Genomic DNA, 25,146 nt, shown 5'->3' with positions numbered 1-25,146 from the left:
CCCTGGAAATATGCAGAGACCCATTCCAAGTTGTTCCTGGCTCCCTGCACACTCTCCTCTAACGTATATTATCCTCCTGACATCAACACTCCTGCAATCAAACATTATTAAGGGCAAAACAGCAGTTCCAATTTCAGAGGAATTCCTGTGGTCAGATTTCCCCCCTTGAATTCCCTAATCTGAGCCTGATCCTAAATTCCTTAGGCACCCTGGCTTGTACTTTCCAGTGGGGCTCCAGAATCATACACATTTTCCACCCCCATTTGCAGTTTATTGTTTGGCAGTGGGATTTATTTAACCCCTCAGCTGCCAAAGGCTGGGAAATGTAGCCTTAACTGTTGTGGACAGCCACACCAAAAAGAGCACTGGCTTCTCCAGAGTGTAGGAGAATTGGTGTGGGTGCATGGGGAACTCTTCTTACAAATCAACAACTGTGAGCAGAACAAAGCCTTAGAGAGATCAGAGCCTTGAGGCCCAATTTCTGCTCCCATCTAAGAAGGTGGCAAAACATACCCAACTGTTTCATTGCTGCAAGATCAAACCCCTCATGTTTCAACTGCAAATGCACTGGGGGAGAGGGATCATGTCTTGCTATCCCCTGATACGTGTACATACTCCCACCCCTGTACAAAGCTGTGGGAAAATAAACTGTGTTTAAAACTTTTTGTGCACATTACAGGAAACCAATTCAGAGGCATCTAAGAAACTACAGGTGATGGTGCAGATTGTATTCATGCCACAGGAGGAGCACAGATCTGGGCGTGGTGGCCCAGCCTTGCTCGAGACTGACAGATCTGCTAGTATTTCAGTGCCTTCCAGCTCTCTGAAGGGGAAGAGATGTCATAGCCATCTGACCTTGGCAGAGGGGAGAGGCCCGGACAGATCATTTGCTTAGTATATATTAAAAAACAAAACAAACAAACAAACAAAAACCGCCATTCCCCATGAAAGGTTTCTCTGCCTTCCTGGCTGGCTCACCACTCCCCTTTCCTCCCTGCTCTACCGGGTGTGTCACTAAGGAAACCAAATCAGGTAGGTTTGAGCTGGCCATGTCCAGAAACTTTCAGCACCAACAAGTCTTCTGTGGACTGCCGTTTAGCCCACCCCAGGGGGAATTTTCCCTGATGCTTGTTCCTCCCCTTTCCTTCCCCAGTGTCGGTTCCCTCCAGCTCCTCAGTCCTCAGACAACGCCAAATACACACACACGCCTGCAGTTTGATCTCTGCTCTGACACAGAGCAAAATGTGTGTGTGTGTGCGCATGTGAGCGGCAACCAGAACAAGCTGCGTCTCCCCTTCATTTTGTTCTCTCCCAAGTGTCTTGCCCGTCACCTCCGAGCCCAGACCTGAGCGGATCCGTTCCCGGTTAGAGCATTCCCCATGATCTGGGGGAAGGGACAGGGTAGCTATGAGAAATGTGTCAGCTACCATTTCGGGGGTGGGGGAAGGCAGGGAGTCTGAGGGGACCTGAGCCTTCAAACCAGGAGATCAGGAAGGAACGGGCCGGATCTGTGCCCCCAGAAATGGACGCCCCTCCGAACCAAGATTGCCCCTCTCTCCTTAGCGTGCAATAGCGAGTGGCAGGCTGGCGGGGGAAGAAAGGAACACACCCCTCCCCAGCGGGCACTCGGAGGGGAAAGATGGGGAATTTTGCACAGGCAACGTGCAAGGCGGGGGGTAAATGGGATGGCGAAATCACAAGCAGGCCACCTGGACGCGGCTGCACCTAGGGCATGGGGGGGGCACCGAGCAGACACTGCAAGGAGAGGGGATATTCGGAGGCAGACACACACACTCACACACCCCCGCGCGGCCCCAGAAACACCCACCCCGCGGGTTTTGCAAGCCAGGCCACCGAGGGGCCGCAGATCCGAACGGAGGCTGCAGCCCGCGTCCGTGGGGCTAGAGCCCCGGCTGGGGCGGCGGCTGCGGTCCCAAGCGTGCAGGGCCCCGGGGAGGTGCAAGCAGGGGCCCCCCGCTCACCTGGCTGGCTGGCTGGCTGGCTGCTCCGGAGTCAGGCTGTGCAGGGAGCGGCTCAGCAGCGGCATCCCCCAAGCTCCGCGCCGCCTCGCTCTCCGCCCGCTTCCAGCGACGCGGCCGCTTCCCCGCCCTGCAGCGGGACAAATCGCTCGGCAAGCGGCGGCGGGGCGGGGAGGAATGGGAGGGCTGGGAGCGAAGGCTGCAGCCCGGCGGGCGAGAGGGGAGGGGCGGACCCAGCCTCCGCGCGGAGGGGGGGGGGGACGCCGCCGGCGGGGAAGGGGAAGAGGCTCCGGCAGCCCACCGAGAGCTAGGGCTGGCCCCTCGCCTCGCCCTGCCCGCAGCCAGGTGGGGAGCGGCGCTGCCTTGCTACAGCAAGCGGGGCTGGCGAGCCTGGGACCCCGGGCAGATCTCCCCAGGCACCAGCGCCCCAAGGCCACATCCCACGCCGGTCACGGTCACGGTCCCGCTCCCTGGCCGCAGGCACCCGCTGGACCGGCCCAGGATGGGGGCTGAGCTGTGTTGGGGTAGCGCCTGGGGGCCCAAGTGCTGCCAACATGGAAAGAGCAGCTAGCACCTGTGCAGCAGAACAAGTGGCCACCCCATCAGGCGTTGGGGTTTAATCCTCCCTAATGGAGCCGCTGTCCCTGGGACCCGCAAGCAGCAGGCTTGTCCCCGGCGCTGCTACGGCTGGGCAAGCAGCAAAGACGTGGGGGATCCAGCTTCCACATTTTGGATGGAGGCGTTTTCACACACCTCCAGTTTTCTTCGCTTCTTGCAACCCTTCGCCGCAGTGCAGTGAGTCTTCCTCCCGCACGGATTCCCGGGGAAGGCATTTCAGGCCCCCCAGCCCACATCTGTGGAAGAAACGAAATTTAAAAGGGTAGTTTGTGAAGGTTACATCACCCAGTGAGCGAATGGAAACTTTCCATGTGCCCTCCGCACCCAATCGCCAGGCTCCAACTGCACTGTCCCCCTGGATCCTCACTACAAACAATCCAGAGGCCTAGGCATGTAGGTAGGGGGAAAAAACATTGCCTTGCGTTTGTCCAGCACCTGGCACAATGCAGTCCTGAGCCATGACTAGGGACACCTAGACACTGCTGCAACACAATAACAACAGTATCAAAGTGTCCAGACTGGGGAAGTGTTGCAATGTGCTAATAACCCACTGGCAAATGCGGGGAGAGGGGAAAGGCTAATCCCACACAACAAATTCAACCGGCCTTGACCAACACCTGCTGTCAAGAGAGGGACAGGAGATTACCTGCACCACACACAAGCTACCTTTCATTTAGGATTTGGCTCTCTTTTTTTTCCCCCAGTCTTTGTTTTTGTCAATAATCCTTTCTGGGCTTAGTTTTGCATTTCTATCTAGGGCTGACTTTAAGGGCCTATTGTTCTCAGTAATCAGTTCTATCAGGATCACATTGGATTCCAGGGAGACTATTTTTCAGTGTAGCAGCCATGTTAGTCTGTATCCGCAAAAAGAAAAGGAGTACTTGTGGCACTTTAGAGATTAACAAATTTATTTGAGCTTAAGCTTTCATGAGCTACAGCTCACTTCATCGGATGCATTCAGTGTAAAATAAAGTGGGGAGATTTTATATACACAGAGAACATGAAACAATGGGTGTTACCATACACACTGTAACGAGAGTGATCAGGTAAGGTGAGCTATTACCAGCAGGAGAGAAAAAAAAACTTTTTGTAGTGATAATCAAGGTGGGCCATTTCCAGCAGTTGACAAGAATCTGTGAGGAATAGTGCAGGGGGGGGGAATAAACATGGGGAAATAGTTTTACTTTGTGTAATGACACATCCACTCCCAGTCTTTATTCAAGCCTAATGTCGTGGTGTCCAGTTTGCAAATTAATTCCAATTCAGCAGTCTCTCGTTGGAGTCTGTTTTTGAAGATTTTTTGTTGAAGAACTGCGACTTTAAGTTCTGTAATCGAGTGACCAGAGAGATTGACATGTTCTCCGACTGGTTTTTAAATGTTACAATTCTTGACGTCTGATTTGTGTCCATTTATTCTTTTACGTAGAGACTGTCCAGTTTGGCCAATGTACATGGCAGAGGGGCATTGCTGGCACATAATGGCATATATCACATTGGTAGATGTGCAGGTGAACAAGCCTCTGATAGTGTGGCTGATGTGATTAGGCCCTACGATGGTGTCCTCTGAATAGATATGTGGACACAGCTGGCAATGGGCTTTGTTGCAAGGATAGGTTCCTGGGTTAGTGGCTCTGTTGTGTGGTGTGTGGTTGCTGGTGAGTATTTGCTTCAGGTTGGGGGCTGTCTGTAAGCAAGGACTGGCCTGTCTCCCAAGATCTGTGAGAGTGATGGGTCGTCCTTCAGCATAGGTTGTAGATTCTTGATGATGCGTTGGAGCGGTTTTAGTTGCGGGCTGAAGGTGATGGCTAGTGGCGTTCTGTTATTTTCTTTGTTGGGCCTGTCCTGGAGGAGGTGACTTCTGGGTACTCTTCTGGCTCTGTCAATCTGTTTCTTCACTTCAGCAGGTGGGTATTGTAGTTGTAAGAATGCTTGATAGAGATCTTGTAGGTGTTTGTCTCTGTCTGAGGGGTTGGAGCAAATGCAGTTGTATCATAGAGCTTGGCTGTAGACAATGGATTGTGTGGTGTGGTCTGGATGAAAGCTGGAGGCATGTAGGTAAGTATAGCGGTCAGTAGGTTTCTGGTATAGGGTGGTGTTTAAGCGATGGTCACATAAGCGTTCTTTCACATCTATAATTGGGGAATACAGCCCATTTGCTTGACAAAAATCAAAGAAAGGATCAAGTGTGTTTTGTTTTAAGGCAGCAGATACAAAAAGACACTTGTTGGGTTACATAATTTACGAACAAGCATTACTCTAACACCAGTTACTGGCCTTAGCGCCTTCGAGCTGGGCTGCTGCCTCCACAGAGGCGAGTGACTTCCTGTAACAATGCATTATGCAATATTTGAAAGGACTATTGGTAGGCAGCAGCTATTTTATTGCTGGTGAACTCAGAGAAGAATGCTCTAATGACAGCTCAAGGGAGGTAGAGGATCAGACAAAGATTAGACCCAATTGCATGTGGTTTTTAAATGTATGTCCATTTCTATACAAATCCAGTGTTGGCCTCAGACTCCTGACACATTGCCAGCGTGGCACTAGGTGTCACCAAAGGAGAGGGGCCTCATCTACACCCTCTTATGAATAATAGCTGCTGGGAACAGACACAGCCAGTAAGGCCCTAGCTACATTACTGGAGTAAGCTGCGCTAGCGTAAGCCTTGCTGTGGTCTCATGCAGTGTGTCTACACTAGGGCTTTGCACTGGTGTGACTTGCCTTAATGTGGACAGGGCCTAAATCAGTTCCACACAGAACTATGCCGTTTGCCCCACTGCAAACATGTGCACACGCAGAGGGAATCTGCCATTTAGCTTAACCTAGTGAACAGCCATAGAACCAGCCCCTGACTTCACATTCATGGAGCCACTAGCACACGCTTGAATGAAGCAGGCTTATTTTACTGCTACATAAAATGCCTCCCTTTATTAGTCACACTGGGGCTTTTTCTTTACAGACCACACTCCAGCAGGCAGTACCGGGAACAAAACTAAGCCACATGGTCTAGTGGTTAGAGCCAAGGACCAGGAGCCAAGAGGATACAAGGGTCTAGTCCCCTACTGAGCTGTTGACTCATTATACAAACTTGGGCAAGTCTTTGCCTCTTTGTGCTTTGTGCCTCAGTCAAACCCAGCTGCAAAGTTGGGTAAATAGCAGAAACTTCATGGAAAGTTCAGATGCTGCATCAGAGCCAAGCTTGAGAGAGCTTTCATCTACAAATAAATTTCAGCTTGCTACTCAAAATTCCCCCCGCAGTCCCCATTGGATACGTTCTTCATTTTGAGCCCTAACCACTCTTGTGTAGAGTTGCTGTGCACCGTTAAATAGCTGCTGTGTTTTACCCCAGGGGTGGCTGCAATTCAACGGTGAGTGAAGTGATTTGTATGTCACACTTTGCTAAGTTTGCATGAAAGAAAATACAGATTATTATAGCTGGAAGTATACGATACTGCAGCTGCATTCACTTATACTGTATTCTCATGAACTATTATTATCCTTACAATAGAATTTTTATCTGTCAGACTCTCCAAGGAAAAAAAAATATTTTTTACGGAACTGATGTATATATGCCACACACCAGTGAAAGCTCAGGATCTGTACATGTTAGAAATCACTTTGGGATTTCAAATCAGTCAACGGGTAACCCAGCTAGGACAATCACAAATGCAGATTCTTTCCTTGCTACTTTGTGACACACACCTGAGCATGAATTTCTTTAGCAAAGCCATAGATGGCAGTACTTGATGTTCAGCAGATGGAGTTTTTTCAATGATTCCTTCATTCCATTTCTTTCTTTCAAAGGAAACCGACCAAACTGGATTTTCTCTTAATCACTATGGAGTTGAGGAGAGAAGCTCCTGAACAGGTCCAAGGCAGTGTAAACGTACAACAGTGCATGTGCACACGCACAGCTCTGTAACAGTCTGCCCACTGAACTGTGGGGAAAGAACTGGACTTGTAAAATAACCATCACTGGCACATGATGTATTGATTACACCCTTCATGTGATGGAATCTCTGCTAGTTATTCAATGATAGTCACATGAGCCTTCATGCATGCTTATCAAAATACCACTGGAGTAGTGGAAGCAGAGGAGATGGCTAGCATTAGAGAGATTCCATACCAGGTATCATGCAGGTGGTTGGAAAATAAGTATTTTATTTTTTTAAAAATTAAAAGAAATGAAAACTTTGGAAAATTGTTATTTCCAAAAGCAGTCCCTTTTCATCAAAACGTATTTTGGACCAAAACTACTGACCAGTTGCAACATATCCTGTAGGAGGGGTCCTCTGCTCGCAACCACTTTTGTTTGGCTCCCTAGCTATAGCCTTTATCACAAGCTTCTGGGAAAGATAATTATGCTTTAACAGACGCTGCAGTTCGAATGGAAAATCTTTGCTGGGCCTGCACAATGAAGCTCCCCAGCAGCAGTCTGCAGGCCCAATGTTCATACTGCCAGCTCAGCAGGACACCCCAATGAAACCCTCTCGGGGGAGTCAGGCTTTTGTGGTGCAACCAGAATGAAGAGAGTCTCTGGCCAAAGTCCCACCATCCAGCAGAACTAGCTTGAAATAATGGCTGAGGAAAAGACCAATACCAATAAGAACAGACAAGTAGGGCTACAAAGCCCAGATGCCCCTCTACCTGAATCTCCAAACACGGAAGGTTTGGTCACTGAGCTCCTGCCAATTCCTCTTCAGGGCCATCATGTTCTTTACATGCCAAGAGGTCCTTCCTTTGCTGTTTGGCTATGTCGTAGCACTGATACTGACTCCCAGAGGTATAATGCAAGGAAGGCCAGCAACTGCTTCCACCAGTAGCAACCCCTGGGTACATCTCCACATGGAAACCTGCCTGGTGCGAGGAGGCACATGCTGCAGAGAGTGGCTTTTCCTTGGCTCCACCCCCACTCACCTCTGGCCCTGGCCCGTACTGAAGCCAAGGAGCCCCAGCCAGCCATGCACAGTTAGAGCAGAGGCCTGTGTAGGATCTAGGTTAAGGTGGCAGCATGCCATGAAGCTGTGTCCCGGCCCGATTGTCCTTCCCTAGTTTGTGCCCAAGGGAGGTAAGCAGGTGGACTTGTCATGACACTGTTGCATTGGCTCATTGGTATCTGCACAGGCTTCTTGCATTAGCCAGGGCAAATCTGCACATAGGTGTTTAAAACGGCACTCTGTGTGGCTGATTCACCTCCACTGAATCCAGTGTAACCCCCTTGCCTCCAGTGGAGTTACTCCTGATTTACACCAGCGTGAGAGGGGAGTTGAGTTGGGGGTTCTGTGAACATCCTTGTTTTTCTGACACTAGTAGTACTGTAATTATTTCCCTTTTCTCATTAAGTAGCTGTAGTCCCTGGGTGTGGATAGGTCCTGGGTTAGCAGACATCAAAGACAACTGCTTCTCTGCATAGCTGTACTGACTTTGCCTCAGTTCCTTCTGTCTTTTTATCATTCCTAATTTCCCCATTAAAAACAATTACCCCTACCGTTCACCATCTTTCACACAAACATTTATGAATTCGTTCTCCTGATACCCATGTTGTGGAGGCACAGCCCAGGTGTGTAATTATTGTTATGAAGCGTTCTTCAACCGAACCTGAAAAACCTCAAGGATGGGGCAGAAGTTGAATTGTGCTTTCATTCCGCTCATTTCCAGTGTGGACTCGTGCGCACGGCAGGACAAGATCCTCAGCTCCTGTAAATCAGCATTGTTCCATTGAAGTGAATTCTCAGCTACACCAGCTGAGAATCCAGCCCCATCATCATCTGTGACAATACAGGTGGGAACAATACATGCTGTGGGACACACGCTAACTGCCTCACTGTACTGCAGTGGGGGTGAGGTATGCTCAGTACCCAGCTGGATTTGCGCTCTGACCAGGTCGCCTCCTTTCCACCTATTGACCAGCAGTTTCTATGCTGCAGTCCATCACCGCAGTGGCTGAGCACCCAATGGACACTGATGCAGACAGCCAGCTCAGCAGACCTCGATAGTACTGCCCAGAAAGACCACAGATCCGGTTCGGTGGAGAAGGCGCTTGGCCAGGTGTGTCGACAAGGCATGGTATTAGTGCCCTAATGCATGTATGCCTGTGACAATGGACTCAGCTCAGTCAGCAGCAGGTCTTTCTGCTGCCCCCTCGGCTGGACAAAGACGCCCCTTTTGTGACCCCTCTTTCATACACTGATACCCTTCTGAGGTGGTTAGTTACCACCCTACCCCTTGTATCTGTTGGCTCGAACAAAACATCTCCATCCATTATCCTGACCTTATCTTTAGGAGGGGTCAGTGTGTCCCTCCACCATCTTCAGGGAGTGTGTTTACAAATAACTTTGCATCAGGGTGTTCTTGTACTACCCTTCTGGAATACCTAGTGCCTAGTACTTCGTAGGAGTGCCTGTTTTTTAACAACCCCAGCAATACTGTTGCCAGGTTCATGTACCAGACAGTGAACCTGTAAGCATCTGCTTTGACACAGGGCCTGACTGGTTCACAGCATGGCTTTACTTTGGTTCAGGACACGGCCTAACTTTGTAGTCTAAGGTTTAGGCCTCAGACCCTACACCAGGCCCAGAGCTCCAGGCTCTCTCTCCTATACATGTAATAGCGCTGGCTGCAGGAGAAACTCACAGCTACCACATGCCAACCTCTCTCAGCAGGAGGCGCTGTAGGGAAAGGTGCAGGAGCACTGGCTGTGGGAGAACGCACAGCTACTGCAGTCCCAGCCCCTCCCAGCAGGAGGTGCTGTAGGGAATGGTGTAATATTGCTGGCTGTGAGGCCTCTCCCAGTTTATAGAAACCACCCAGAAACGCTAAGTTTGCCTGAATCCTTTATTCCCCAACAGCTCCCTGCCAGCAAACCAGGGTTTCTCAGAAAGGGACTCACAGAAGCTGCCCATTCCTACTCCTCGACCAGACAGCGGCCGATAAAGCTCAGCCTTTGAGGTTTCACGTCTGTGTGTTTGCAGCAAGCGGTTATTTTGGGAACCCAAGCCTGAGCTGCCACTAGCGTTGATGCTTTGCGATAACAACCTCTCAAGCCTCTCGTTTGTTTGTGCAGGGCATGAAAAGCCTTTTTGTGCAGCTCGGTGAGCCTGTAGCCAGCTGGGAGCTGCAAGGCACTCTGTGCGGCTCAGATCCCCTTCACCCTTGGCATGCTCCCTCCCTGGCAGTTGGGTGCTAGGCTCAGCAGCCAGGCGGCTGAGAGCTGGGAAAGCTCTTTCCAGAGACATTCAGCTCCGGAGAAGGAGAAACTTGGACTCTTACTCCATGTCTGCTATTAAAGGGACATTGTTGGGATAAAAGTCGTTGTGGCCAGATGCCACTTTCTTAGATGACAGTAAATCAGGAGAAACTCCATGAATCTCAACGTGACAGACAGGAGATATGGGCTGTTTCTGAAAACCAACCATCCATGTCAGTGTTTCTGACACATCTTAGACAATTAAAACAGCAGGAAAAAAATCAAAATTGAAATTTTCTTCAAACAACCTCCTCCCCCCACTACATTCTTCCTTTGCTTTGCCCATTTCCCTCCCTTTGGAGAATGTGAACAGACAGGTCAGTGTTTGTTTCTAGTCTGTTTCACCTTCCACATGTCAATGTTTGGTTTGCAGACAGGTAGGGAATTCTTTACAGCCAAACAAAAAAGTTAACACGTTGCAGTGGGGGAGGTCTAGGTTGGATATTAGGAAACACTATTTCACTAGGAGGGTGGTGAAGCACTGGAATGGGTTACCTAGGGAGGTGGTGGAATCTCTATCCTTAGAGGTTTTTAAGGCCCGGCTTGACAAAGCCCTAGCTGGGATGATTTAGTTGGTGTTGGTCCTGCTTTGAGCAGGGGATTGGACTAGATGACCTCCTGAGGTCTCTTCCAACCTAATCTCTATGATTCTATGAAACACATTAATATTGCTCGTTGACTCTGCACAACCTTGCTGCACAAAGGTTGCAAAGCTAAATTTGGTTGCTAAAACAAATTAGACAGGAACTCTCTGGGCAGTTGGAGTCTGATTCAAAGCCCACTGGAGTCAAAGAGCTTTGGATCAGGCCCTTCTCTTCCCCCAACTTGAGTGGCACTTTCGGGACAGAGGCCAGAAGGCAGTTGTTTTCCACACACGCACTTCACCCTGTCATTCATCACTCCCAAATGCTCCCAGTCCCCCATCATCCTGCTGTGATCTCACTATCTCACAGGTGTCACTATGGGTAAGTCTACATGGCAAGCAGAAACCCAGAGCAGCATGGGTCTACAGACTCGCTATGGCACTTTAAATAGCCATGTAGATGGTTGGGTTTGGGCTGGTGCTCGCACTCTGGAGCCAATCCCCCTCCATAGGCTTCAGAGCCTGATCTCCCGCCTGAGCCTGAATGGCTACCCAGCTATTTTTAGCACCAGACCTAGGCTCTGAGGCTCCCTGCTGCAGACGTACCTGAGTCACATCACCAATGGAGAATTAGGTATACAGAGGTTTTACTTTGTTTTTTTATCTTAAACTTAAGAAAAGAATGATTCACATCAGCCACATCTGCATCTTTGCAGAGACTGGAGAGCCAGGCAGGGGAAAGGGGATCAGCCTCCCAGAGCAATGTCCTGAAACCTTGAGAGAAGAGAAAGGTTAAAGAACAACACTTAGTGCTTTCCCTCTTCAAACCCTTATCAGCACTGTGGCCTCACCACACCCCTGTGAGATAGGGAGGGATTCATATTCCCACTTTGCAGATGGGGAAACTGAGGCACAGAGAAGTGACGTGACTTTCCCGAGGACATGCACTCGTCAGTAATGGGACTGACTTTAGACTGATCTTGTTTCTTCCTATGGGAGATGGTCTCCATATTGGGAAAGTGGGAGCTGCTTTAGGAGAACCTCTTAAGGAGGCAGGAACCTCTGATGGGTGACTAGTTGGGAGGGATCAAAGATCCATACAGAGAGTTATAAACAAAGCAACCAGCCAGAGGAAACACTTCTCTTCATTTCCTTCTTCACTGATTCCAAAGGCAGCAAAAATGGGACCATCAGTGTCAGAGCCCAACCACAGCTGACATACCAGTGCCCTCTCCCTGCTCCCCTGGCCCTCACACAGCACCAGGGGACCACACACGGCACAGATCCTGCCCAGCCGCTGGGTGGAAAGGCATGGGATGGCTTGGCTTGCTCCTCTTGCTCCTAAAATAGAGTGAGTGGACCCCACCCTAGGGCTGGAGACCCTGGGCAGTTTAGTCCTTCCCCAAGCCCTAAGCTGTAATGGTGGGTCTGTGGGGGCATTAGGGCAAAGGATGGGAGTGGTCCAGTGGGGTAGTTGTGGGTCTGCCCCCCTCACAGTAGAAGAAGGAGCTCCTTGGTTCTAACACATACTGATTAAAGGTAACGATTTGACAGCTTAATTAAACACCAGTCTGAGAATGCCATGCACTGAATTAAATCAGAGTCTGACAACAACCCTGCCCCACAGAGAGTGACAGCCAGTAGCCACCCCACATTGATCTCCCTGGCCCCAGAGGAGAGAGAAAGCAGGAGAGATTAGATGCGATGCATAAATCAGGAGCAGAAAAATTCCCACTTGCCTGGTTGCCATCAAGCACCATGCAGCTAAAATCTGCCAAGTCCACAGCACACCTTGACCCAAGTCCCGGTCCACACCCAAAAGAATCCCCCTTTGAAATGGCTGCCAGCTCCTCTACTGTCTCCAGTTATGAAAGACGTTCTTTAATTGAGATCCATATTTAATTCTGTCCTAAACAGGTTTGGTTTGGGACGTGGGAGAGGAGGACATTCTATTAATTACTGTATTACAGCAGAGCTGGTGACTCATGGGACTGCCATGCTAGAAAACACTATTTCTGCTCAAGAAATTGACCTTGTGCTATTTTATGCTACCTGAGCTATTAATTATCAGTGCAAACATTTTGAGACCGTAAGAACTTTTCTATTCAGAATTATACAGGTGAAGGGGACAGCGCAAAAGGGGCTTAAATGCAGCACTGCCAACTCTTCTGAATAGCATGATTAATGGCTACTGTCTTTAAAGCCCCAGCTCCTGGAGTCAGGTGGTTATGTGAGAACCTCGGCTTTCATTTAAAAAAAGAGTACGTTTCTAGCCCTTGTGGCTGCAGAGAAAAGTTTCAGAAATGTGGAGGCAAATAAAATGAACCCATCGATTCATAGACATCAAGGCCAGATGAGATCATGGTGATCATCTACTGTAACGTGCTGCTTAACTAAGTGACTCCTGCATCAAGCCCGTAGCTTCTGTTAAGCAAGAGCGTCTCTCAGTTTTCCACAGAGTAAGCCTCCTTTTCTTCTGATCAAGGCAGGAATAAAACTGAGGCAGACACATCAGCCAAGAGAGTGAAAGAAACAACCTTGAGCAGGGCACGTTCCAGGCAGTGTTCCCAGCTGTGGGACAATGGGCCACTGCATAGAGTACAGAGAGAAAGAGATGGTGAAGAGCTCTCCAAGGTAAGCAGCAGCATGATCCAAGTTTACTGCCAGCAGCTGGATGGCCAAATGAACCACACCAGAGCATTTCAGCAGAGCATCGTGGTTCTCTCTTTATGCAGTCCCCAAAGGGGAACCCAAAGAATCATCCTCTCTTATAGGATATCACTAAGCCGATTACACCCCTGAGAGCTGAGCAGGTCAGGGGAATGAGTGTGGGGTAGGCAGATTAGATAGATAGGATTAGATCAGATAGAGCCAGAATTTTCCTTTTTTGGGGGGGTAGGGGAGGATTTATTTCAGGCTAATCCACCCCTGCCTCGGCTGCTCCAGCACTGTCTCTGGAACGAACCAGTCTTAGTCAGCATGATGCTCCTGGATCCACAGCCCAGGGGGCACAAGCAAGAGGGCAGGGACTGGTGTGGGGCATACTTGGGTGGTGAGTGGAGAAGGGGGGGGAATAAAGGGGAAGCATCAGAAAGGAGACGCCTCTTTCATCTGTAAAGAGGAGACAAGGAAAGCGTCAAAAGTGCTGACAGAATCAGAGCAGTTGCCTCCAACCCCAACTGTGTAGGGCGCGGAGGCCCTTCCAGCCACCTCCTTCTGCCTCCATCCCAGGAGCAGCTGGGGGTTGGGGGTTCAATAGGACCATTGCAGGAGCTACAGAGGCTGCTCTCTTCATCAGCTCGCCTAAGTCTCTCCATTGCCTGCTGATGCCATTTAGCTATCTAGGACAAAGTGGGCCCATTCTATTGCCAGGCTTCCATGCTATAGCAACACAACCAGAGGTGCAGACGTGAGGTAACAGATATTTGTCAGTATATTGTCTCCTCTGATTTCAGAGTCAGCCTGCAGCTTTCCTAGGGCACATTCCCATGTTTAAATACCCTGGGGGCACGCTCTAGATACACAACCATGCAGTTAGCAAGGCAGGGGAGCGGAGGCAAGAAACAGTCGTAAGGGCCAGGGAGGCACTTTGTTTGGAGCCGCAATGCGTGGCGGTCAGCCCGGCGGGCACAGGGAGCAGTGGGCCCAGGGGATGCCAGCAGCATATGTACTCTTTGGCCACTTGGCCGGTACGAACAGTCTGAGGCAAACTCCTCCTGGACTGCTGGGGTACAGGTCAGGCCATGTGGCACAGGCAAGGGGATTTCCCCATAACTGCTCGCCAATGGCCTTGATGGCACAAGCACTGAATGACTCCACTCGCTGTTCTCAGTGTACCAAGCAAACCATAGGCACGGTCGGTCTGCATGCTGCCCAGTGTGCCATGGCAGTACATGCCTTCTGTGCCACCCAATGCACCCAAGGCTGCTGAGCCGATCAAGCCTGTTGTGCCACCCAGCATGCCCTGTGTGCACCCGCCCCCCCTCCACAAGCCCAGGCTTGCCAGATGGAACACACCCATCACCTCACCACGGGGCCGCCCAGCAGAGTATACCCACCCTCTTGCCCCAGTGGCCCGAAGCCGCCCAGCAGAACGTACCCACCGCCTCGCCCCATTGGCCCGGGGCCACCCAGCAGAGCGTATCCACCGCCTCGCCCCATTGGCCCGAAGCCGCCCAGCAGAACATACCCACCGCCTCGCCCCATTGCCCCGGGGCCGCCCAGCAGAGCGTACCCACCGCCTCGCCCCATTGCCCCGGGGCCGCCCAGCAGAGCGTACCCACCGCCTCGCCCCATTGCCCCGGGGCCGCCCAGCAGAGCGTACCCACCGCCTCGCCCCATTGGCCCGAAGCCGCCCAGCAGAACATACCCACCGCCTCGCCCCATTGCCCCGGGGCCGCCCAGCAGAGCATACCCACCGCCTCGCCCCATTGCCCCGGGGCCGCCCAGCAGAGCGTACCCACCGCCTCGCCCCATTGCCCCGGGGCCGCCCAGCAGAGCGTACCCACCGCCTCGCCCCATTGCCCCGGGGCCGCCCAGCAGAACGTACCCACCGCCTCGCCCCACTGGCCCGGGGCCGCCCAGCAGAACGTACCCACCGCCTCGCCCCACTGGCCCGGGGCCGCCCAGCAGAACGTACCCACCGCCTCGCCCCACTGGCCCGGGGCCGCCCAGCAGAGCGTACCCACCGCCTCGCCCCATTGGCCCGGGGCCACCCAGCAGAGCGTATCCACCGCCTCGCCCCATTGGCCCGAAGCCGCCCAGCAGAACATACCCACCGCCTCGCCCCATTGCCCCGGGGCCGCCCAGCAGAGCATACCCACCGCCTCGCCCCATTGCCCCGGGGCCGCCCAGCAGAGCGTACCCACCGCCTCGCCCCATTGGCCCGGGGCCGCCCAGCAGAGCGTACCCACCGCCTCGCCCCATTGGCCCGGGGCCGCCCAGCAGAACGTACCCACCGCCTCGCCCCACTGGCCCGGGGCCGCCCAGCAGAGCGTACCCACCGCCTCGCCCCATTGGCCCGGGGCCGCCCAGCAGAACGTACCCACCGCCTCGCCCCATTGGCCCGGGGCCGCCCAGCAGAACGTACCCACCGCCTCGCCCCATTGCCCCGGGGCCGCCCAGCAGAGCGTACCCACCGCCTCGCCCCATTGCCCCGGGGCCGCCCAGCAGAGCGTACCCACCGCCTCGCCCCATTGGCCCGGGGCCGCCCAGCAGAACGTACCCACCGCCTCGCCCCACTGGCCCGGGGCCGCCCAGCAGAGCGTACCCACCGCCTCGCCCCAGTGGCCCGGGGCCGCCCAGCAGAACGTACCCACCGCCTCGCCCCATTGGCCCGGGGCCGCCCAGCAGAGCGTACCCACCGCCTCGCCCCATTGCCCCGGGGCCGCCCAGCAGAGCGTACCCACCGCCTCGCCCCATTGGCCCGGGGCCGCCCAGCAGAACGTACCCACCGCCTCGCCCCACTGGCCCGGGGCCGCCCAGCAGAGCGTACCCACCGCCTCGCCCCATTGGCCCGGGGCCGCCCAGCAGAACGTACCCACCGCCTCGCCCCAGTGGCCCGGGGCCGCCCAGCAGAACGTACCCACCGCCTCGCCCCATTGGCCCGGGGCCGCCCAGCAGAACGTACCCACCGCCTCGCCGCAGTGGCCCGGGGCCGCCCAGCAGAACGTACCCACCGCCTTGCCCCACTGGCCCGGGGCCGCCCAGCAGAACGTACCCACCGCCTCGCCCCACTGGCCCGGGGCCGCCCAGCAGAACGTACCCACCGCCTCGCCCCATTGGCCCGGGGCCGCCCAGCAGAGCGTACCCACCGCCTCGCCCCATTAGCCCGGGGCCACCCAGCAGCCCATGCCTGCCCAGCACAGCCAGTACATCTTTAACATGTCCTTGATTCTAAGGGCTGTCGATGGACAAAGGCAGCACAGGGGAATGCTGGCTGGTAACAGCAAAGGCCTAATCTTTCTATTCCCCTTGGAAGGACTTCTGTTGCAGCAGCTCCAGGGCTCCCCCCACGAGATCAGATACTAGGGTTTCTCCCTTCATGGCCAGCACATTGAACTAGGTTGTGCTGATGTTAGTGATGTAATTACAGGAGCTCACCATGTACCCACTGCGGTGGGAAACCTGCACGTGACTCTAAGCTACTGCTTCAAATCCAGCCTGGTAGGTGGAGAGTATCCAGCACTGATCCTGTTGTCTAACATCAGGGCTGTGCCCCATGGGCGCTCTCTCAGCAAGCTGACAAGTGTCCGTGATCCAGATGGCAGAAAAGGGGGCCGGGATTGGAGATGGGCCTTGTGTCATCCCCTCATAGCTGAGAAGGAAGGAAATGTCATGTCCATGGCATTGGACAGCCCCTGAATATGGGAGCGCTCAAGTGATCATGCAGGTAAAGAGGTCCTAGAGATTGATACAATATACTTGGCCATAGAGGGGCTGCAGTGATAGACATGTAAGTACCAGTTTAGCAACAGAGGAATTGCCAGCCTGGATCAGATCCAAGCTCCAGCTCGCCCAGGACCTGTCTCTGACAACAGCTAGCACCAGCGGCTTCAGAGGAAGGCATAAGGACCCCGCGGAAGGCAGATGTGGGCAATCTGCCCCCACAGGTCTCATTCTGATCTCCACAGCTAAGACGGGCAGAAGCCCTGCTGCAAGAGCTGTAACTAGCAGGCTCTGCAGCCAGCTTGCTCTCCCAATGGGCCACAGGGGCATGCAATCCAATCCAGACCCTTCGTTCTGAATTTTTTACTCTGTTATTTTTAAATTAGCCCATCTCCTTCCTGCTTGGCCCTCCAACTCCTCTGCTGTAGGCAGGCAAATACCACAGGAGTGACCTCCCCACCCAGCTCAAAAAATGTCAGTGCTACCCACTCATCTGGATGGATTCTCCTTCCCTCCTCCTCAAAAACTCCTCTTCCTCCCAGTCCTGCGTCCTGACCCAGCTGGGGCCTGATAGTCTTACTGTCGTGCTTGGGCCTCCTCTGAACACAGGGCCTGAAAGATCCCAACTCTAGATCCAGCCTAGCTGGGTTCCCCAGAGCTCTAGTCTCAGCAGCCTTTGGCACCAGACGCCCTGGCTGGCATGAAACCCGACGGGCACTCTGACCCATCACCTGGTGGCTGCATGCTCCTTGGAAAAGGGAGCCCCTTGCCATCGGATGTGCTGCTCTCTCACCTCTGCTGGCAGCCCGGAGAGGTTAATAAGAAAAGCTCAAGCCAGTAAGGCAACAGTCTAGTAGTCTCGCCCGCCGGGCCCGACAGCAACCCCCAGTGACAGGCCCGTTACCTGCCAGCCAGAACAACGCTGGAATCCAGGGCCAGGAGCCCAGCCCAACTCCATTTCAAACAGCCACCAGAGTGCAGTGAGGGATTCTCTCCTGAGCCCAAGTGAAAGAGGTGAGTCCACTCCCTGGCTGATATTAGAGCAGGTGCCCATCTGTGCTCAGTCATGCACCAGCCTTCCAGCTCCACTGTCCCCCACCACCAAGCGACTTGCCTTTACCTTTCAGGGGAGACCTCCCTGGGATCTACCTTCCCCCTACGTTTTGGAGTCCTGAAAGCAGAAGCATGCTCTCCTCCTGAGTGGGAAGGGCCTGCTGTTCCATGTGGTGTCAGTGTCCTCTGACCTCTCCAGCTGATGCCAGAATCAGACTCAATCCAAGGCCCTGGCCACGAGCAGGCTGGGGCCTGGCTGTCGCCATCTTCCCGTACGTGTCCCATTGCTGGTGATGCTGACAGCAAAGTGTGAAACTCTCCAGGAACTGCAGCAGAGGGCCCTGGCCTAGGTGCTCACTGCCAGAAAGGAGACTAGCTCATGTCTGGGGCTTGGAGGGATGATGGTCCATCTTTCAAACAGAATTTGAGAAGCAAACAGCTTCTCGCAGCCAGAGCCCCAGGTGGGCCTGGGTCCCAGATCTATCCAAAGCCCCTGGGGCAAGTGAGTGGTAAACAGAGTCATCAAGCAGGAAGGGAAACAAAAGAAGCTCCAATAGATGAGGGAAAAGCAGCAGGGAACATCCTTCTCTTGAGACTTTTTGTCTCCTGGTACCTAGCTGGAAATGCTTTTAAAGAGGAGGACTGAAACTATGAAAAGGAGGGACAAACACCCAAGAAACCCCTCCACCCCAGCCCCCGACCATCGCATTCATGGCACCTGAAGTGACAAGACAAAGGAAGCATTCGCTGGATTCTGGGGAGTAGGGGTTCTGACCTAAGAGGTTTGGTCAATAACACTGCTGAGAACATATGGTGAGAAACTTTGCCTGAATCTGATGTAATTTGTTAAGTTAGGCACCAGTAGCATTTTAACTTTATTTTCTTGTATCCATTTCTGACTTTCATGCCTCATTACTTGTACTCACTTAAAAGCTCTCTCTGTAGTTAATAAACTTGTTTTATTGTTTTATCTAATCCACTTAAATTGAAGTGCCTGGGAAACTCCATTTGGGTTGGCAAGTTGTGTGCATATTATTTCTAGTAAAGCAATAATGGACTTTATATAAACTTGTATTGTCCAGGAGAGGGCTGGGCAGCACAAGACATACATTCTGGAGGGAAATCTGGGACTGGAAGTGTGCTGGGCTCACCCTGGGGTAATCTTTAAAGAGCCACCGTCTGGCTGGCTGGCTGCAGCACACAGACATTGGCTGGGAGTGAATTGCCTGCTGGAGGCTGTTTGTGAGCAGTCCAGGCTGGAAGCTACAGCAGCAAGACATTGTAAAGGGCTCCCCAGGTTACAGGGCAGGGGTGACACAGCTACTCATTAGTCTAGATTGTACCCTGGTATGTCACAGCCTCCCACCCCTACCTTCACTGAGGCAGCTGGACAATTCTATAATGCTCTTTCCTGAGGGGGCACATTCCTTCCCTGGGACGTAGGCCTGGAGCTTGGGGACTGGGTCTCTGAGCAAATGCCAACACAAGTGAGAAGAAGCAGAGTTGTGCAAGCAAATCCTATTTTGTTCTTAATTCCTCCCCACCCCCACCTTGGACTCATTATGCCCTTCGCAGCAACATCTCACATGACCTCTCCCCAGGGCAAGCAGCCACAGCAGCAGGAAACGCAAGGACAGCCCAGCGCAGAGTCTTGATCTGCGTGCAGGAGGGGCTGCTGGGGAGTTTTATATTTTCTACTGTCAAAGAACTTAAAAGAAGACAGCAGCCAATTTGCTCAGCCCAGGGGTGCTGGCGGCTCACAAAGGAGCATCCCCTGTCATTATTTCTCAACATGTACAGAAGAGTTATTGGAAAACAGAGGCCCCGACCCAGCCACATGCTGTGCACCTTGACTTCCACCGAGTCCTGCAGGAGCCAAAGGTGCTCAGCACCCAACAGAAGCTTCCCAGAGCTATTTAGGATTGGGCCCAGTGTTTGTAGTGGAAACAAAGCATTTCTAAGCAGTGCCCTCCAGCTGGAGTTACCAGCCTGCAGGAAAAGCGCCTCATTGATGGCAAGCTAATTAAAAGTCACAACGCGCCCCATCCCTGCAGCTGGCTTGTAACTCCAGAGACCCAGTCAGGAGCACAGGGAAGGCATTATAATTGGACGGCCTTGTGATTAAGGCCCTGGGATTCGCAGCTTTGCCACAGACTCCCAGTGTCATTTGGGGTGACGTGCATAGTGCCAGGTTGTCAAAAAATGAAGCCTCCAGTGTCTGAGCATCTTACACAGCTCTGGTCCCTTGTTTTGGGGCCTACCTGGGCGCTGAGCTCTTGTAACTCATTTCAGCACTTCAGGGCTCAGTTTGTAAAATGGGGATGAAGCTTCCCTCGCTCAAAGGGGTGCTGTGACCTGCTCAGATACCACGGCGATGGGCATCATGTATGAACCTGACCAGAACAGAATGGAAGTCTGGGAGAGGTCGTGGAGCTAGGGACCATGTAACAAATTGGGTGGCTAGCATTACACGATGTGCCAATGAGAGCTCTAGCCAGCAGGCAGGCCCCAGATTTCTCTGCATCCAAACAGTCAGGGCATCTGGCTGCAGAGACAGACCTGGCTGAGGAAGCCCCCTTTAGCACAGGTGCCAGTCTGGTGCAGAACCTGGCTCCTCACTCTGCAAAGTTCCCCAGCGCTGCACCGAGCCCACCAGAGGCCACTTGCAATCAGGGACCAGTTCCCCAAAGAATTCCCTGCCTCTCAGCCGCCTCTGAGTGACACGTTACAGGGGACTGAGGCACAGAGACTTAAGCCCAGGTGATCACAGGTGTTAAGGCTCCTAAGTCCCATTAATTAATGGGAGTTAGGCACTTAAGTGCCTTTGAGGAACTGGGCTCAATGACTTGCCCAAGGTCGCATAGGGAACCTGTGGCAGGGAATTGAATCTAGGTCGCCAGCTAGTACCCTACCCACTGGACCAGCCTTCCTCTCTTCCTGGGGATGGTGTTTCCCCCCACAATCTCCTCTGGGAGGGCAGGGGTCTCTGCCAACAGTCAGCACCACCACCACAAAGGGACAGAGCTGACCAGGGAGGGGATTGATTCAGTGCAGCCCCTTGGCGACCACACCAGCAGCCGCACAGATCCCAGGATGCTGACCGCTCTGTTCTTCCAGGAACTAATCCCCTTTGGGGCGCAGCAGCCACCTGCTGGCACACGGAGGTACAGCAATCCAGGACTGCTCCGTTCCTTCCCTCTGCAGCGCAGAGCTGTTCCCACAGCACAGGCCCTTCCTGGCAAGAGGCGTCTCCAGTCAGAGACAGGAGTATTATGAACACGGAGTTGAGAGACTGGATGCCCTATTGTCCTGTCTAAAATCAAGGCCAGTGTGTCAGTGACCCAGCCTAGGCAGGAGAACAGCAAATGCAGAAAAGAAATGATTTTCCCATATTAAAAAACAAGGATGCTGAATATCAGAGGCACTGAAGAGACCACCCTCCCCTCTAGCCCCCCAGGATCTGGGGCTCTCCTAACATGGCATCTTGTCCTCCAAGACACATTCTCAGAACATGGATCTCTGGGAGAAGCAAACAATTCCCAGTTGGCCTAGACAGCAGAAACCCCAGGTGAACCCCCAGGTCCTAGTTGCTGATGGAGTTTGTGTGCCGTATGCTGTGCTTTTCATTTTCCAATCCCTCCGCAGGAGTTACAGCCTGGGCCAGCTGCTCAACCCAAGGCCGACATCACCCTAATGTGGCACCTGAAATCTAATCACCTTTCCCTAGGGTCTGTGCCAACTTTGTGGGCATGTGGCATCAAAGCTGAGGCCTTGTCAGACTTGTGACATGGGTGACAAATCACCGGTGTCTAGGTGAAGAGAGAACAAATAAGGCTAATGCACTTTTCTTGACTGTGCTCCCTTGTCCCGCAGTGTTCGGGACCATCAGTCACCATGGCCGGGGTTTCTTCACAGCCGCTGTGGGCCCCATGGCAAATGTTAATTTATTTGGGCAGAGGAGAAAGGTTAAGGGCTGGTGATATGGAAAACAGCCAGCAAGCCATGTTAATGTCAAGGACTGTGCTGTCAACAGAGCTCTGAAAGTGCTGGAACAGCCTGGAAGGTTCTCCCCAACCCTCTGCAAAACATGCAGGAAACAATGACACACACGCAGTCAGTATCTCTCTCCAGCCCTCTGAAATGCAAACTCATGTACAGCAGTTACAATTACTCTGTCACTGGACCATGCACGCTATTACTTTGTACTGTTCATGCCATTACTTTCAACCAGACATGTTATTATTCTCTCTACTTATGCTGCCAATATCTGCACGTAATAACCACACTCTGACTTGAGTGTCATTAGGACTCAGTTGAGTGCACTGTAGCCAGTGGTTTGACAGATATTGGGATCAAGCCCCAGGCTAGGATTGGGGAGCCTGCCCAAGGCTGACATTTGTGAGTGGGTGTGCTGGCAGGAGTCCCTGGGGGGATGTCCACATATGTGCTGAGAACTACTGATGAAAACCAAGACTCAGTATTTCATAGATTGGATTTGTTTTTTCTAAAAAATACGTTCTAAAAGTCATTTTGGGGAAATTCTCCAGCCTGGGTTACACAGGAGGTGAGACTAGATCAGGGGTGGGCAAACTACGGCCAAGGGGCTGCCTCTGGCCCTTCAGACATTTTAATCTGGCCCTTGAGTTCCTGCCCAGGACCTCGCTCTGTGGCTTGCTCCGCTCTGGCACTCCAGCCGGGGAGCGGGGTTGGGGGCTTGCCCCGCTCCATGCATGCTGTGGCTCTGCACGGCTCCCGGTAGCAGCAGCATGTTCCCCCTCTAGCTCCTAGTGTAGGGGTAGCCAGTGGGCTTTGCACGCTGCTCCCGCCCCAAGCGTTCCCCCCCCCCGCAGCTCCCATTGGCTGGGAACCATGACCAATGGGACCTTCAGAGGCAGCACCCGTGGACCGGGCAGTGCGCAGATCCACCTGGCAGCACCTCCGCGTAGGAGCCGGAGTGGGGACATGTTGCTGCTTCTGGGAGCTGCTTGAGGTAAGAGCCACCCGGAGCCTGCACCCCTGATCCTCTCCTGCACCCCGACCTCCTGCCCCAGTCCTGATCCCTCTCCAACCCTCCGAACCCTTCTGTCCCAGCCCGGAGCACCCTTCTGCACCCCCAACTCCTTATCCTCAACCCCACCCCAAAGCCTGACCCCAGCCAGAGCCCTCACCCCCTCCCACACTCCAACCCTCAATTTCGTGAGCATTCATGGCCCACCATACAATTTCCATACCAGATGTGGCCCAAGGGCCAAAAAGTTTGCCCACTTCTGGACTAGATGATCACAATGGTCCCTTCTGTCCTTGGAATCTACGAATATGAATTGTATCAAAACATCAAACATATAAAACAATTGCCCACTAAAACATTAGGAATCACCATCCAGGATCAGACCCATGGTCCATCTAGTCCAATATCTTGGGTCTGACAGTGCTCAGAACCAGATGCTTCAGAGAATGGGGCAAAAACTTTGCCTTAGGAAGATGTGGGATAATTTGCCCCCACAGTAGGTCTCATTCTAATCTCCAACAGTTAGAGACTGACTTAACCCATGAAGCACGAGGATTAATATCTCTTCCAAGATGTATGTTAGCATTAACTCTTCTAACTCTGGAGAGTCTTGTTACAGAATCATAGAAATGTGGAGCTGGAAGGGACCTTGAGAGGTCATCTAGTCCAGCCCCCTGCATTGAAGCAGGACCAAGTCAACCTAGACCATTCCTGACAGGTGTTTGTCTCCAGGGCCTAATTATCCTTATGGTGAGAAAGTTTTTCCTGATGTCTAACCTAAATCTCCCTTGCGGCAGATTAAGCCAAATGTCTAGTTTGCTTTTGGCCTTATGGGATGGACAACCTGCATCTTACTAGATCATTTGTAACTCAAATTGCTGTAAATATGAGATTATAATTTCAACTAAAGAACAAAGTTGGGCCCAAAATTATTATAATCCTTTAAACCCCACTGGAAACGTTTCCATGTTTGGTTTATAAATATTCCACTGCAAGCCTTTGTGTAGAGATTAGGCATCTCGCCAGGACCCTTGTTTGCAGCCCGAACACTGCAGCTTTGCACTGAGGAAGGAGGCAGAAAATGACTATCCACCTCTGTCCAGGTTCCTCAGTAACAAGGGTGTGCAGCCCATGTTCAAACCAATGGTGCAAACACTGGCCCTCTCCGTGTACAGCTAGCAGCTATCCAGCCTCAAAACTGTCTGCAAAGTGGGCACCAGTTCTGCTTTCTACCAGGAGAAGATGATCAGAGACTGGCTGGCCTGACAAGGCACCAAGGGGTTAAAGTAAAAGTCATGTGACACCCTGTTTACCTGGAGGAAACGTCTAAACGTTAATGATTAATAGGCAGGGGGGTGGGGGAAGTGCCCTGGGAGCTATTTGTGTGGGTGTTGTGTTGGGGAGATGATAAATCATAATTAGGCAGGGAGGACTGATAGATTAGACCAGGGAGATTCAGAACCATGCAAGGCTGAGCACCCAAATGAGCTTGGAAAGGGGACAGTGGTGGGTGCAAGGAGAAGCAGGCAGCTGCATTCACACACACACACCCCCACCGAGTTCCAACCTGCACACAAGGGCTCGATTCGCCTCTCATTTCCACACAGACTCCACCAGAGTCTCTCTGGATTGTTCCCAGCGGGAGGTCAGAATCAGGCCCTGGTGTCTGGTGGTCACAGACCATTGATGGAGCCTAATGAAATCGGCTATTTTAAAAACGGTGACTAGGCTTCTTCCATGAAATGGGGATGATCGTTTCCCCTGCCTCTTCATCGGGGGTGGGGTGGGGGTGTGAATGCAGGAGCTGAAGAACCCAGCCAGAGGATGCCACAACTCTGCATTACAGACAGTCTTGGGAGGGATCACACAATCAGCTGACTGACTGTCCTGTGATTCCACACCCAGACTTAGAACACCATGGATTTAGCACAGGAGGGGAGGAGAAGAAGCTCCATGGTCCCTGGATGGCCTATTTGTCTTCAGCAATCAAACCGCAGTGCTTCCAAGAAACACGTTGACATCTGCGCCAGTTGGCCTGGTGCAGGAAAACCCATTTGTAATAAGCATGATTAGTCCCCACAGCTAGGCACCATTGTGGAGAGGGGTTTCATTAGGAGAAGTGGTTCTAATTGCTGCATGTGCCGTGACACTAGGATGTCTGGCTCAGAGGGCCCCTGGGCTCATTGAGCTGAGGCTGACAAGCTCCTTGGATATTGGGGCTTGGCTATGCTAGGGGAATTCACACCAGTGTAACTACAGTGAGGTAACTGCACCA

General features: G+C 52.6%; 1 protein-coding gene across 10 annotated transcripts in view; it reads right to left on the bottom strand.

Annotated features, from left to right (window-relative positions):
• EPB41L1 (erythrocyte membrane protein band 4.1 like 1) overlaps window positions 1-2,002 on the bottom strand; it is a 151,832-nt gene extending 149,830 nt beyond the window's left edge. For all 10 annotated transcript variants that reach the window (XM_073309827.2, XM_073309832.2, XM_073309833.2 and 7 more), the window contains exon 1: window positions 1,983-2,002. The gene's annotated coding sequence lies outside the window, so the exon portion shown is untranslated. The remainder of the gene's footprint in view (window positions 1-1,982) is intronic.
• Window positions 2,003-25,146: the final 23,144 nt, after the last annotated feature.

The sequence above is a fragment of the Lepidochelys kempii genome, chromosome 13 (genome assembly GCF_965140285.1).
Source record: "Lepidochelys kempii isolate rLepKem1 chromosome 13, rLepKem1.hap1, whole genome shotgun sequence".
Classification (NCBI taxonomy): domain Eukaryota; kingdom Metazoa; phylum Chordata; order Testudines; family Cheloniidae; genus Lepidochelys; species Lepidochelys kempii.
This window is presented reverse-complemented; position numbering and strand designations above follow the sequence as displayed.